At 26.1% G+C, this 14,022-nt stretch overlaps 1 protein-coding gene across 3 annotated transcripts in view; it reads left to right on the top strand.

Moving 5' to 3' along the window:
* The window catches only part of LOC109602002 (TLD domain-containing protein 2), a 159,120-nt gene that overhangs the window by 83,307 nt on the left and 61,791 nt on the right, over nucleotides 1–14,022 (top strand). The gene's annotated exons all lie outside the window — the stretch shown is intronic.

Below are 14,022 nucleotides of genomic sequence, written 5' to 3'. Positions count from 1 at the left end.
TTATTAGATATTTGTATTTTATGAGTAACGATTTAAAATTATTGGTAATCTGATACAAACATATGAATTCCTTAAAATATTACATATGGTAATTCAAAAATTACCTCAAACAATATAAAAATCTTCATAATGTATTTGTATTTTTTGGGTAACGACTCATATGGTAATTCTAAAAACTACTTTAATTGCTATAAAACTTCATTATGAATTTGTGTATTATGGGTAATGACCCAAAATTATGGGTAACCTGGTACAAGCGTATAAATTCCTCAAAATATTACATGGTAATTCCAAAAATTACTTCAATTCCTATAAAAACCTCCATTATGTATTTGTGTTTTATGGGTAACGATTCAAAATTACCTCAAATATAAAAATTTTCAATATGTATTTGTGATTTATGGGTAAGGATTCAAAATTATAGGTAACCTGATACAAACGTAAAATTCCTTAAAATATATGTTAATTCCAAAAATTACTTCAATATAAAAATCTTGATTATGTATTTGTAATTTATGGGTAATGACTCAAAATTATGGATATACTGATAACAAACGTATAAATTCCATAAAATATTATATGGTAATTCCAAAAATTACTTCAATTGCTATAAAAATCTTCATTATGTATTTGTGTATTATGGGTAACGATTCAAAATTTAAGGGTATCCTAAATTCTTAAAATATCATATGGTAATTTCAAAAATTACTTCAAACACTATAAAAATCTTTATTATGTATTTGTAATTTATGGATAACGACTAAAAATTATGGGTAATCTGACAGAACAAAATTTCTTAAACTTCGGTTGTTTAAGTTGTCATTAGTTGTCAATCAGATGTCAAAGTGACAAGAACCAAATCAGACCTCTGAAGATGATAACCACTCGTGCAAGCGAAACGTCCTGGAAATAATTCCAACAAACGTCGACCAATAACCTGAACAACTACTGCATTAGGTTAATATTTTCAAAAAAAAAAAAAAATTAGAAATAAATCTATTATGGATGCTGCGTTTTTTTGGACACAGTATTATATATGGTAATTCAAAAATTACCTCAAACAATATAAAAATCTTCATAATGTATTTGTATTTTTTGGGTAACGACTCATATAGTAATTCTGAAAACTACTTCAATTGCTATAAAACTTCATTATGAATTTGTGTGTAATGGGTACCGACCCAAAATATGGGTAACCTGATACAAGCGTATAAATTCCTCAAAATATTACATGGTAATTCCAAAAATTACTTCAATTCCTATAAAAACCTCCATTATATATTTGTGTTTTATGGGTAACGACTCAAAATTACCTGAAATATAAAAATTTTCAATATGTATTTGTGATTTATGGGTAAGGATTCAAAATTATGGGTAATCTGATACAAATGTATAAATTCCTTTGAGATTATTATGGTAATTAAATAATTTATTGCAAATATTTGATATTCCTTTATTTTTATCACAAAAAAATCATTTTGTAAAACTTTTTATTTATAGAATGATTTTAAACAATAAAATAATCCTCATTGTGCAACTGTTATTTTATGGGAAATGGTTGAAAATTATGGGCAATTTAAATCTGCTGATACATTTAAGTAAGTATTTGTATACACCCACAACGACCATTTTTATGTTTTTATTACCTGACTATAAATAAACTACAAATGGTTAAATATTTGTTCAATAAAGCCACGTATTTCAAACAAACACAACAATTAAACGAGTGAATCATGCCTTATTGTTAGTCAAAGAAAATTTACGCTAAACAACAAAAAAAAAACCTAAAGTTGTACGACTCTTTAAATTACTATTCAACGTCAGTCGTTAAGCATTCAAAGAGTGGTACCTGGTGCGTTTGTGTTTATTGGTTTTGTTTCAACCTCGCCCACTCGTCGGAGAGTCGACGAAAGGAAATTTGCAATAGTGGCAAAACTTGCGGACATTAATACCCAGCCACTTGTAAACACTAAACATTCCTGTGCGTCTGCCGATCTAAAAATAGCCACGGCAAATACGGCGTTAACTGACTGTTCTTTTTTTCCAAAACCGGCGCGTAACGTTTCCCAACACCGACACCGGTTGCTTTTTTTCCCAACCATCCGCAGTACCGTTACATTTTTCGGCTTGCGACCGCAAAACTTGGGGAATTTTTCGCATTTTTTGCGACGACGCAACTCAGAAACCGTTGACCTCAGAAAATCGTCGGGCTGGAAAGTGATGCGGTGTGCAGGGTAAGTGACGAATATTTGAGATGATATACTGATTATAAAAAAACGCAACACTCAGGATGTATTCAGATATTTTCGTGAAATTTGGTATACAAGTGGGTACCCATTGAAATAAGCACTGAATAAAATTTGAAGTCATGAATAAATTCGTTAGATTCTGTTCGCCTGAGATGAGGTACCACAAGAAAATGTCGATAATTTCATTATATCGATACCACGATGTATCATTATTAGCTTCCAACAATTTATGCCTTAATATTTTTGGATGGATTTCAGTTGCTTTCCTAATCATTCTCTTGTGATTTCCTGATACAAATGTATAAATTTTTAAAATATGTGGTAATTTCAAAAATAACCTCAAATAATATAAAAATCTTCATTATGTATTTGTGATTTATGGATGACGACTCAAAATTATGGGTATCCTGATAACAAACGTATAAATTCCATAAAATATCAAATGGTAATTCGAAAAATTACTTCAGTTGTTAAAAAAATATAAATTATGTATTAATGTATTATGGGTATCGACTCAAAATTATGGGTAACCTGTTACAAACATAAAATTCCTTAAAATATTAAATGGTAATTCCAAAAATTACCTCAAATAATATAAAAATCTTCATTATGTATTTGTAATTTACGACTCAGAATTATGGGTATCCTGATAATAAACGTATAAAGTCCAAAAAATATCATATGGTAATCCCAAATTTACTTCAATTGCTATAAAAATCTTCATTTTGTATTTGTGTATTATGGATAACGGCTCAAAATTATGGATATTCTAAACTTTCTAAAATATCATATGGTAATTCCAAAATTTACCTCAATTGCTAAAAAAATCTTCACTATGTATTAATGTATTATGGGTATCGACTCAAAATTATGGATAACCCGATACAAATGTAAAATTCCTTAAAATATCATATGATAATCCCACATTTACTTCAATTGCTATAAAAAATCTTCATTTTGTATTTGTGTATTATGGATAAGGACTCAAAATTATGGATATCCTAAATTTCTTAAAATATCATATGGTAATTCCAAAAATTATTTCAATTGCTAAGAAAATCTTCATTATGTATTAATGTATTATGGCTATCGACTCAAAATTATGAGTAACCTGATACAAACGTAAAATTCCTTAAAATATTATATGGTAATTCCAAAAATTACCTCAAATAATATAAAAATCTTCATTATGTATTTGTGATTTATGGGTAACGACTCAAAATTATGGGTATCCTAATAAGAAACGTATAAATTCCATAAAATATCATATGGTAATACCAAAATTTACTTCAGTTGTTCTAAAAATCTTCATTTTTTATTTGAGTATTATGGATAACGACTCAAAATTATGGATATTCTAAATTTCTTAAAATATAATATGGTAATTCCAAAAATTACTTCAATTGCTATAAAAATCTTCATTATGTATTTGTGATTTATGGGTAACAACTCAAAATTATGGGTATCCTAATAACAAACGTATAAATTCCATAAAATATCATATGGTAATCCCAAATTTACTTCAATTGTTATAAAAATCTTACTAAAAAAAATCTTCATTATGTATTATGGGTATCGACTCAAAATGATGGGTGACCCGATACAAACGTAAAATTTCTTAAAATATTATATGGTAATTCCAAAAATTACCTCAAATAATATAAAAATCTTCATTATGTATTTGTGATTTATGGATAACGACTCAAAATTATGGGTATTCTGATAACAAACGTATAAATTCTATAAAATATCATATAGTAATTCCAAAAATTACTTTGAATATTTTCTTTATGTATTTGTGTATTATGGGTATCGACTGAAAATTATGGATAACCTGATACAAATACAAATTTCCTTAAAATATTATATGATAATTCCAAAAATTACCTCAAATAATATAAGAATCTTCATTATGTATTTGTGATTTATGGATAACGACTCAAAATTATGGGTATTCTGATAACAAACGTATAAATTCTATAAAATATCATATGGTAATTCCAAAAATTACTTTGAATATTTTCATTATGTATTTGTGTATTATCGGTATCGACTCAAAATTATGGGTAACCTGATATAAACGTAAAATTCCTTGAAATATTATATGGTAATTCCAAAAATTACCTCAAATAATATAAAAATATTCATTATGTATTTGTCTATTATGGGTAACGACTCAATATTATGGGTATCCTAAATATAGATTAGGTATTAGGTATATATTATTAGGTTAATATTTATCCAAAAAAAAAATTAGAAATAAATCTATTATACCAAGGTGCTGCGTTTTTTTCGCAGTATAAATGGCGTTAAAAATAGCCGGAGGCGTTAAAAAATGTCGGTGTTTGGAGGCTGAGCTTTTTCGCGTTAACGCGACCGGTCATTAAATTCCGATGATTTCTGGATACTGGCACTTGACAGGGGCCGTGAATCACGAATACTTTTGCTTTCGTCGGTACCGTTACCGATCCGTGAACATTTTCGGCGAACTCGTCACCCAATTTGCCGAGCCACACTGGACACGCGGTTTAATTAGTGCGCTCGTCAATTAACGTAATTACGTAATAATCCGGACTCTTTGATAAATTGAAATTGGCCTTAAATGAACAATTACGCGGGACCGGAATATGCTAATAGCCGAGGCCCCCTAGGCACGTGACACTGCTAATTGTGAATTATTCGGATTCATAAAACAGAAAGAATGAAAAAAATATATAACGAACGGTGCGAGCATCAACGTTAAATTAATTAGTGGCTGCAATTAAGCGCGGCTTAATTTAACGGGAACACCCTTCAAAAGTCCTTAGTTAAATTTGCATAACACGGTTACAGTTTTGTCTGGAAAATGGTTTTAAAATTAGAAAATTACCGTGTTAATTAATTACCAGGCAAAATTATAATGATTGGAGCTTTAATAACCGACTGAATGTGATTACCTGTGAATACCCTTGTTTTGCTTTCAACATAAATAGTTTTCACATGCATTTCTGTTTTACACGTTAGGCCATATTTAGTAATTCAATGTTTTTTTACTTAAATATCTATCTATACTTCAATAGTCCTTAGTTTTTACAAACTATTTCTTTTTTCTAGAAAATGGTTTTAAAATTAGAAAATTACTTAATTAATTTCGAGGCAAAGTTGTAATGATTAATCTTAATAGTATGTTATAACTGAAAGTGATAATAAATGTGAATGTCTGCTTTTTTTCACCATAAACTAACTGTATTTTTAGAAATTATTGAGTAAATTCCTTAATCTGATAAATGGTGTATTTAAAATTATTTAAAACTATATTAAAAAATTATAAAATAAGAAAAAACTTCATTTTTTTATTTATCTTTTAAAATTTAAGATTTTTTACAAAAATATGTTTTAAATTAAAATTTTGAGGAACATTTAGTAAAAGCTCAGTGTTTTTACTGAGGTATTTATTAAACTTTACACTCTTCAAATATTCTTATTTAAATTTGCATAATTATATTTTTAGTTTTGTTGGTTTTAGTTTTAATTTAATTATTTAATTATTTACAGACAAATTTGTAATGATTGAAGCTTAATAATATTACTTAAAGTAATATTACATGTGAATTTCTTTGCCTTTTTTTACCATAAACTAATTGTATTTTTAGAAATTATTAAGTAAATTCCTTAATCTGATAAATGGTGTATTTAAAAGCATTTAAAACTATATTAAAAAATTTTAAAATGTGAAGAAACTTCATTTTTTTATTTATCTTTTATAATTTAAGATTTTGTACAAGAAATTTATGTTTTAAATTAAAATTTTTTTAAGAATATTTAGTAAAAGCTCATTGTTTTTAAATTAGAAGAACTTTTTATTTTTTATCTGTCTTTTATAATTTAAGATCTTTTACAAGAAATTTTTGTTTTAAATTATATTTTTGAGCCATATTTAGTAAAAGGTCAATGCTTTTATTTAAATATCTATTAAACTATACAATCTTCAAAAGACATTTAATTTTAGAATAGTTTTAAAGTTAAATTATTGATTTAATTAATTACGAGACAGTTGTAACAACAAACTAATAATATTACTTCAAATGATATTTTGGGTGAATTTCTTTATCATCCACCTTTACCTTGTATTTCTAGAAATTATTAAATAAATGTCTTAATCTGATAGTATATATTTAAACATATTTAAAATTGTATTAAAAAATTAGAAGGAAATTCAATTTTTTATATATCTTTTGTAATTTAAGACTTATTACAAAAAACTTTTGTATTGAATTAAATTTTTTTGACACATTTCCTAAAAATTCACACTTTTTGTTACTTATATATTTTTTAAACTTCATACCCTTCAGAAGTTATTAGAAAATAACTGACTCAATTACTTACGAGACAAAGTTGTAACGATAGAAGCTTAATCACATAAATGAAAGTGACATTACGTGTGAATGCCCTTGCTTTTCTTCCACCATAAACTTGCTGTTTTTTTAGAAAACATTATATAAATCCGTAACCTTAATGATGCCCGTATTATTCATCGAGCTTTCCCTAACAGCATAACAAAATCTAACAGATGTTCGTCAACAGTTTTCAACTCGCATCTCGTCTTACACAAAAATGTCGTAACGTGGGGGTTCGTGAGGCGCGGACATTATTAAATCCACGAGGCTAATCGGGGCGGTTTATCTCGCCTAGGTGATAAATTTGGAAGGGGATAATCCGCGATACCAGATCTAGAATGTAAAACGTTTCGGGGACGGAGTAATTTGTTGGTTTTGGGAAGTTTTACCACAAGCTGTTTTGACCCTCATTTAAATAAGTCGACGTGGATTAGGGTGTAGAGTTGGGACAAGTTGGGAATGACACAAAGTCACGCCCACTTTCCGGACGCATGCGCCTAATAACGATAATTACACATAATCAACTGCAAGTGGGTTATAAAAATGTTACGACATTAAGTTTCTCGGTACAAATTTTAACGTGAGCATCGATTATGGTAACTGTACTTTGGTATTCATTAACTGATATGTCGCATATGTAACGCACCATATAATTAACGTTACCAAAATATGATTTTATCGAGTGGGTCGTCGACCTACGCTTTATAAGTTATGCACATTATTTTAATGTTATGGGTTAATTGCAAATTGGGTGATTGCAAACAAGATAACATTAAAATAGTTCGACAGGAAAATATTTGTTAAATGTAACCAGTTGATTGATTGAATGTTTCCAGACATAAAAAGTTGTTATTGTTATCGTCTGGGTTTGTTCAGGGGAAACCTTTTATGTTGTAGCTTTTGTTTGGATAATGTACTATTGATGTACTGAAATTCTGAAAGAAAACTGAAAGATGATAGACAATCTACTGCTTTGTTAATGTCTTTTTTGTAGCCTGCGATTAATTTTTATGTTTTTGTTTTCAGGTAAGTTATACCATCTAAATGCACTGCACTTTAATGGTTGTGGAATGGTGTAGGTAAGCTTCAGATCGAAAAAAGACCTAAATTAATCTTTAAAATATGATTAAAACATATTTTTCTTTGAGGTGACAAAATAGACTAGAATTTTATTTTTAATTTATAACTATTAGAAAACTCACTTGATGATGTATAAGTACAGTAGTGGACATTATTATACTAACTTTTTAAAATATTAAATATTTTATAACTTTTCTATTTAATTTAAACTTTAATAATAATTATTATATTATTGTAGTTTTATTCAGTATTACAAAAACTACTACATTCTTATTCTGGTCTGTTTCATATATTTTTATGAATTGAACTGGACATAAATAAAGCAACCATATTTCAACAAAAATTTTGTTTTGATTGGTATTTTACTGTTTTTTTTTTTGTTAGTAGACTTCATATATTTTCTAAATTTAATAATCTTAATGTTCTTTCTTAAATATCAAACTTTAGGCCAAAGATTTCCGTCCACTTTAAATCACTTCAGTCAAAACACAATTCTATTTATACAGTAAAAAGTACCTATAATTTTGTCCACTGAAAAATAAAAAAACATACAAATTTTTGAAAAATAAACTTAGATTAACTAGTTGTTTTAGTGGATACAAAAATAACAGAAAACTATAAACAATTGGCATTCAATTCAAATATTACATCTCATATTTTGCTATAATTATGGCCACTACTATATATTTAAGACTAAATTAAAAAAAATGCTTTATTTATTAAAACAAAATTCAATTTTTATCCATTTTTCAACAAAAATTTTGTTTTGGTTGATATTTTATTGTTTTTTTTCTTCTTATATTTCCTAAATTTAATAATCTAAATGTATTTTCTTACATATCTATTAAACCAAAGATTTCCGTTCACTTTAAATCACTTCAGTCAATTGGAATTCAATTCAAGTATTACATGTCATATTTTTAATAAATTTTAATTTAAATTGCTATAATTATGGCCACTACTATATATTTAAGACTAAATTGAAAAAATACTTTATTTATTAAAACAAAATTCAATTTTTATCCATATTTCAACAAAAATGTGTTTTTGTTAATAGACTTCTTATATTTCCTAAATTATTTATCTATAAATATCTATTAATCTTTAGATCAAATATTTCTGTCCATTTTAAATCACTTCAGTCAAAACGCAGTTCTATTTATAGTTATTAAGAAAACCCACTTGATAGTTATTATTTCAGTTTTCCAATTAGACAAGTGTCTTGTTGTGCACAATTTAATGCAAATAACTGATAGTTCGTATGTATGTAATTGATATTAGACATAGCAAATATTTGTTATAGATACATTTATAATAGCAAGTAACTTTCCATTCGACATTGTCACAGATTGTTCCAAGCACATGTGCAATGTGATAAAATATTTCGATTTGTTGTTGGGCGCATTCTGATTTGCTTTTATTAGTTTTCACATATCTTTTCAATAAACAAGGTTGTTTTTAATTAAATCCGGTTACAATTAGATATTTTAATTTATTAATTACATGTTAATTATAAGCTTGATTTAATATTTTGTGTTATAAATTTAAAAAGGTACTAATATTTTTAGACACTGATAACATTTGCTGCTTGTTTGAGTAATTGCTAAGTACTAAAATAATTTATCATTATTGTTACACTAAATTAATTATAAGAGATCAATTATTTTCCAAAGGAATATAAAGGTTATGACGTCAAAATTTAATTTGACTGTTAGTTTTAATATATACTGCGTGCAAAAAGCTTAGATATAATTGATTTATTCCAATTTTCACAAATAATTAATTAAAAAATTAAACAAAAATCTTGAAGCATAGTGTCAGAAGCTAATAATGGGTCGGACCCCCTCTTTGATTAACACACTCATTGACATCGTGGCATCGATCTAATGAGATTATCCACATTTTCTTGTGGTATCTCATCCAAGGCGAACTGAATTTGACGTCTTATTTCATTAAGAGTCGTTAAGCATCGCCCCATCATATCCCACACATTTTCCATTGGGGAAAGGTCTGGAGATCTGGGTGGCCAAGGCAATAAATTCACATGGGAGGCTTCCTGGAAGTTTAAAGAATTACTGTGGCACCATAAGCAATAACACCCCATACCATTAAACCCATAGAGTTGTGAACGTGCCTCTTCACATTAAAGAGTTTATACAGGCAGTATAAGTTATCTGTGGCGTCATCAACGTAGTATATTATTACAACTACTGTTATTAAAGTGTTTTGACTACATGGATGCGCAATTAATAACGTTCTATATTTAGAAATGTAATAATATACATACACATAATAACGACGCTTAATTAATACACTTACTTTCAAGTGGGTCAGTTTTATTTATTTCAAAAATAGTCGATCGATTAGACTTAAAATAATTAAAAACGTTTAATCACATAGTCGTCTGGAGCGTAGTTAAATTAAGTGCATGCAAACGTATCGGCCGCATTTGTATTCCCGTTGCGAATATCCGAAAGCGTTTATCGCAATTTAATCAAGGGACGCATACGTGGAGAGTTCGAAATGCACCGAGATGGCCGTTCGGATCTATCGCAGGTAAATGTTTGACGATTTATTGGCGTCCGTGTCTCGCTCAAAATTAACCGATTGGTTCGCTGATTTTTTCGGGACTGACCCAGTTCGATTCGATTTTATTGGTCGTGTCAGGGACGAAGTTGATTTGAAACTAAATTAAACAAAATTAAAATTAGACGATAAATCAATTTTTTATTTTCTAATTTTGTAATTTAAGATTTTTTACAAGAAATTTATGTTTAAAATTAAAATTTTGGGGTACATTTAATAAAATTTGAGGATTTTTTACTTATGTATGTTATCTATTAAACTGTACACCATTTGAAAATCCTTAAATTTACATAACACGATTATATTCTTTTTTCTTGAAAATGATTTTAATATTAGAAAATTATCATTTAATTAATTACGAGACAAAATTGTAATTGGAACTTAATAATATAACTGAAAGTGGTATATTTGTGAATTTCTTCAATTTCCCACCCATAAACTTGCTATATTTTTATAAATTATTAAATAAAGCCTTAATCTTATAGTTTGTGTGTTTGAAAATATTTAAAACTATATTAAAAATTAGAAGAAAATTCAATCTTTTACCTATCTTTTGTAATTTAAGATTTTTTATAAGATATTTTTGGTTTATATTAAACTTTTGGGACATTAAGTTTTTTATTTAAGTATTTATTAAACTTTACACCTTTCTAAAGTCCTTACTTAAATTTGAAAAATACGAGACAAAATTGTAATCATTGAAACTTAATAATATTTGTATTAATTAATCTGATATTTTGTTTATTTAAAAATATTAACAGATTTGAAAATTAGAAGCAAATTCAATTTTTAGCTGTCTGTTTTGATTCAAGATTTTTTACAAGAAATTTTATTCTAAAAAAGGGTTTAAAATTAGAAAATTACTGATTTAATTAATGACGAGACAAAGTTGTAATAATTGATAATATAATTAAGAGTGGTATTGTATGTGAATTTTTTTGATTTTTTTCCCTTACACCCAATAAATACTTTAACCTGATAATTTGTGTATTTAAGAATATTTAAAACTATTTTAAAAATTTGAAAATTAGAAGAAAATTCAATTAAAATTAGAAAATTACTGATTTAATTAATTTCGAGACAAAGTTGTAATAATTGAAGTTTGATAATATAATTAAGACTGGTATTGTATGTTAATTTCTTCGATTTTTCCCCCATACACTTCCTATATTTTTATAAATTATTGAATAAATACTTTAATCTGATAATTTGTGTATTTAGGAATATTTAAAACTATTTAAAAAAAAATTGAAAATTAGAAGAAAATTCAATTTTTAACTGTGTCTATTTTGATTTAAAATTTTTTACTAAAAATTTTATTCTAAAAATGGTTTTAAAATTAGAAAATTACTGATTTAATTAATTAGAGATAAAGTTGTAATGATTGAAGTTTGATAATATAATTGAGAGTGGTATTGTATCTTCGATTTTTCCCCCATACATTTCCTATAATTTTATAAATTATTAAATAAATACTTTAATCTGAAAATTTGTGTATTTAAAAATATTTAAAACTATATTAACAAATTTGGAAATTACAAGAAAATTCAATTTTTGATTTAAGATTTTTTACAAAAATTTTTATTCTAAAAAATGGTTTAAAATTAATTACGAAACAAAGTTGTAATGAATGAAGATTGATAATAAAATTGAAAGTGGTATTCTATGTGAATTTCTTAGATTTTTTTCTCATACACTTCCTATAATTTTGTAAATTATCTAATAAATACTTTAATCTGATAGTTTGAGTATTTAAAATATTTAAAACTATAATAAAAAATCTGAAAATTAGAAGAAAATTCACTGTTTTATTTATTTAAGATTTTTTACAAGAAATTTTATTCTAAAAATTGGTTTTCAAATTAGAAAATTACTGATTTAATTAATTACAAGACAAAGATATTACGTGAATTTATTTGTTTTCTTACTATTTAATATTTAAAACAATATTAAAATTAGTAAATTTTTTATCTATACTTTGTAATATAAGACTTTTTACATGTAAATTTCATTGCTTTTGTTCATAAACTATTTATAATTTTAAATACCTTTATACAAATGTAATTCAATTTTTCATCTTTTGAAATTTAAGATTTATTATAAGAAATTTGTTTTTTGATTAAAAGTTTTGAGTAATATTAATTAATATGCATAATAATAAAATTTAAATAAAAAACTTTCAAATCGGTTAACTCCTTCAAAAGAAATTCGATGGATTAAATATAAATAATTAAAAACGTTTAATCAAATATTCATCTGGAACATAAATTAGTTACGTGCAAAAAATCTGTCACATTTAGATTCCCTTTGCGAATTTCCTTTCCGTTCGTCACAGTTTAATCGAGGGACACACATGACCGATCCGAACTGCACGGAGATCCCAGTCCAGATCGATCACAAGTAAATGTTCGACGATTTATTGGCCGTCCGTGCCCCGCACGAAATTAACCGGACCGATCGGGTCCAATTGGATTCACAGATTTTTTCGGGACTGACCCAATTCGATTCGATATTATTGGTACCGTCAGCGACGAAGGTTGATGACCAATTATGATAAGTATTGTTGTTAGCAACTAGTTGTGGTTATGCAAGTTTTACATAATTGGTAAACACATGTTCCGAAGCCAGGAGCAACAAAGCTTGAAAGGCAATAAATAAGTGATGGTTTGATGATGATAATTTTCATAAATGCGTGCGATTCAAGCGAAAAATACATTAGTAATGTTGTTCCCCGTAGAAAAACAGGTTCAAGGGTAAGATCATGTAAATGTGGGACGTTACAAAAATAAATTCCGCGAATATACAGCACTATATATTTTAATAAATTTATAAATTAAAGTGTTTACTCTCGTTATCGGTGCTGTCCTTTAAATAACCAATAAGTGTGGCCGGTTTTGCGATACGGGGAAGATCGTAATATTATTTTAAACTGAATTGTATTGTTGACAAAATTTATCACTGTTTTTTTTTTTGTGATATAAATAAGTCAAGGTATAATATATAGATTGATTAATTAAATCAAAACTGGATACGATAAAAAATCTAGAAATTTTATTTTTAGGAACAATTAATTAAGATTTTTAAGATAATTTTGTTTCTAGAAGAATTGATTTAGAAAATCTTCCAGTATTAATTAAAAATAGATTGATCACAGATTTATTGTAATTTAATTAAGTTAAAGTATACTATAGATTAATTAATTCAATTCAAACTATGATACAAACATAGAAATTGTATTTTTAGAAACAATTAATCAAATTCTTCCAATTTACATAAAATTTTATTTGAAAATTCTACTACTCTCTATTATCATTAAATTATCCAATTAATATGTATAAAATTATAAAAATTTAAATGATTGTCTATTTTAGAATTATTATTTTTTAATGTAATATATATTTTATTTTTTTATATTTTATTATATTATAGATATGAAAAATTAATTAGGTATTAATATTTTATTGCTAGACAAATAATCTAATGAAATAAAAAAAATCAAAAATATTCAACATAAATCTTTTTTTCTTTTAATTCATTCTAACAAAAATTTTAAAGTATATATTAATATTACAAAATTAATTAAAATTCCTTTCTTCAAAATGTTTATTAAATTATAACTTTAATAGAAAACGTGAATAATTCAAAAATATTTATTTAAAATATATATTAGTAGAAAAAATTTAAATTGAAAAGAGAATATAAATTTTCAAATAAATTTTTCAAAATGTAGC

This window comes from Aethina tumida, chromosome 4, assembly GCF_024364675.1.
Source record: "Aethina tumida isolate Nest 87 chromosome 4, icAetTumi1.1, whole genome shotgun sequence".
Classification (NCBI taxonomy): Eukaryota; Metazoa; Arthropoda; class Insecta; order Coleoptera; family Nitidulidae; genus Aethina; species Aethina tumida.
This window is presented reverse-complemented; position numbering and strand designations above follow the sequence as displayed.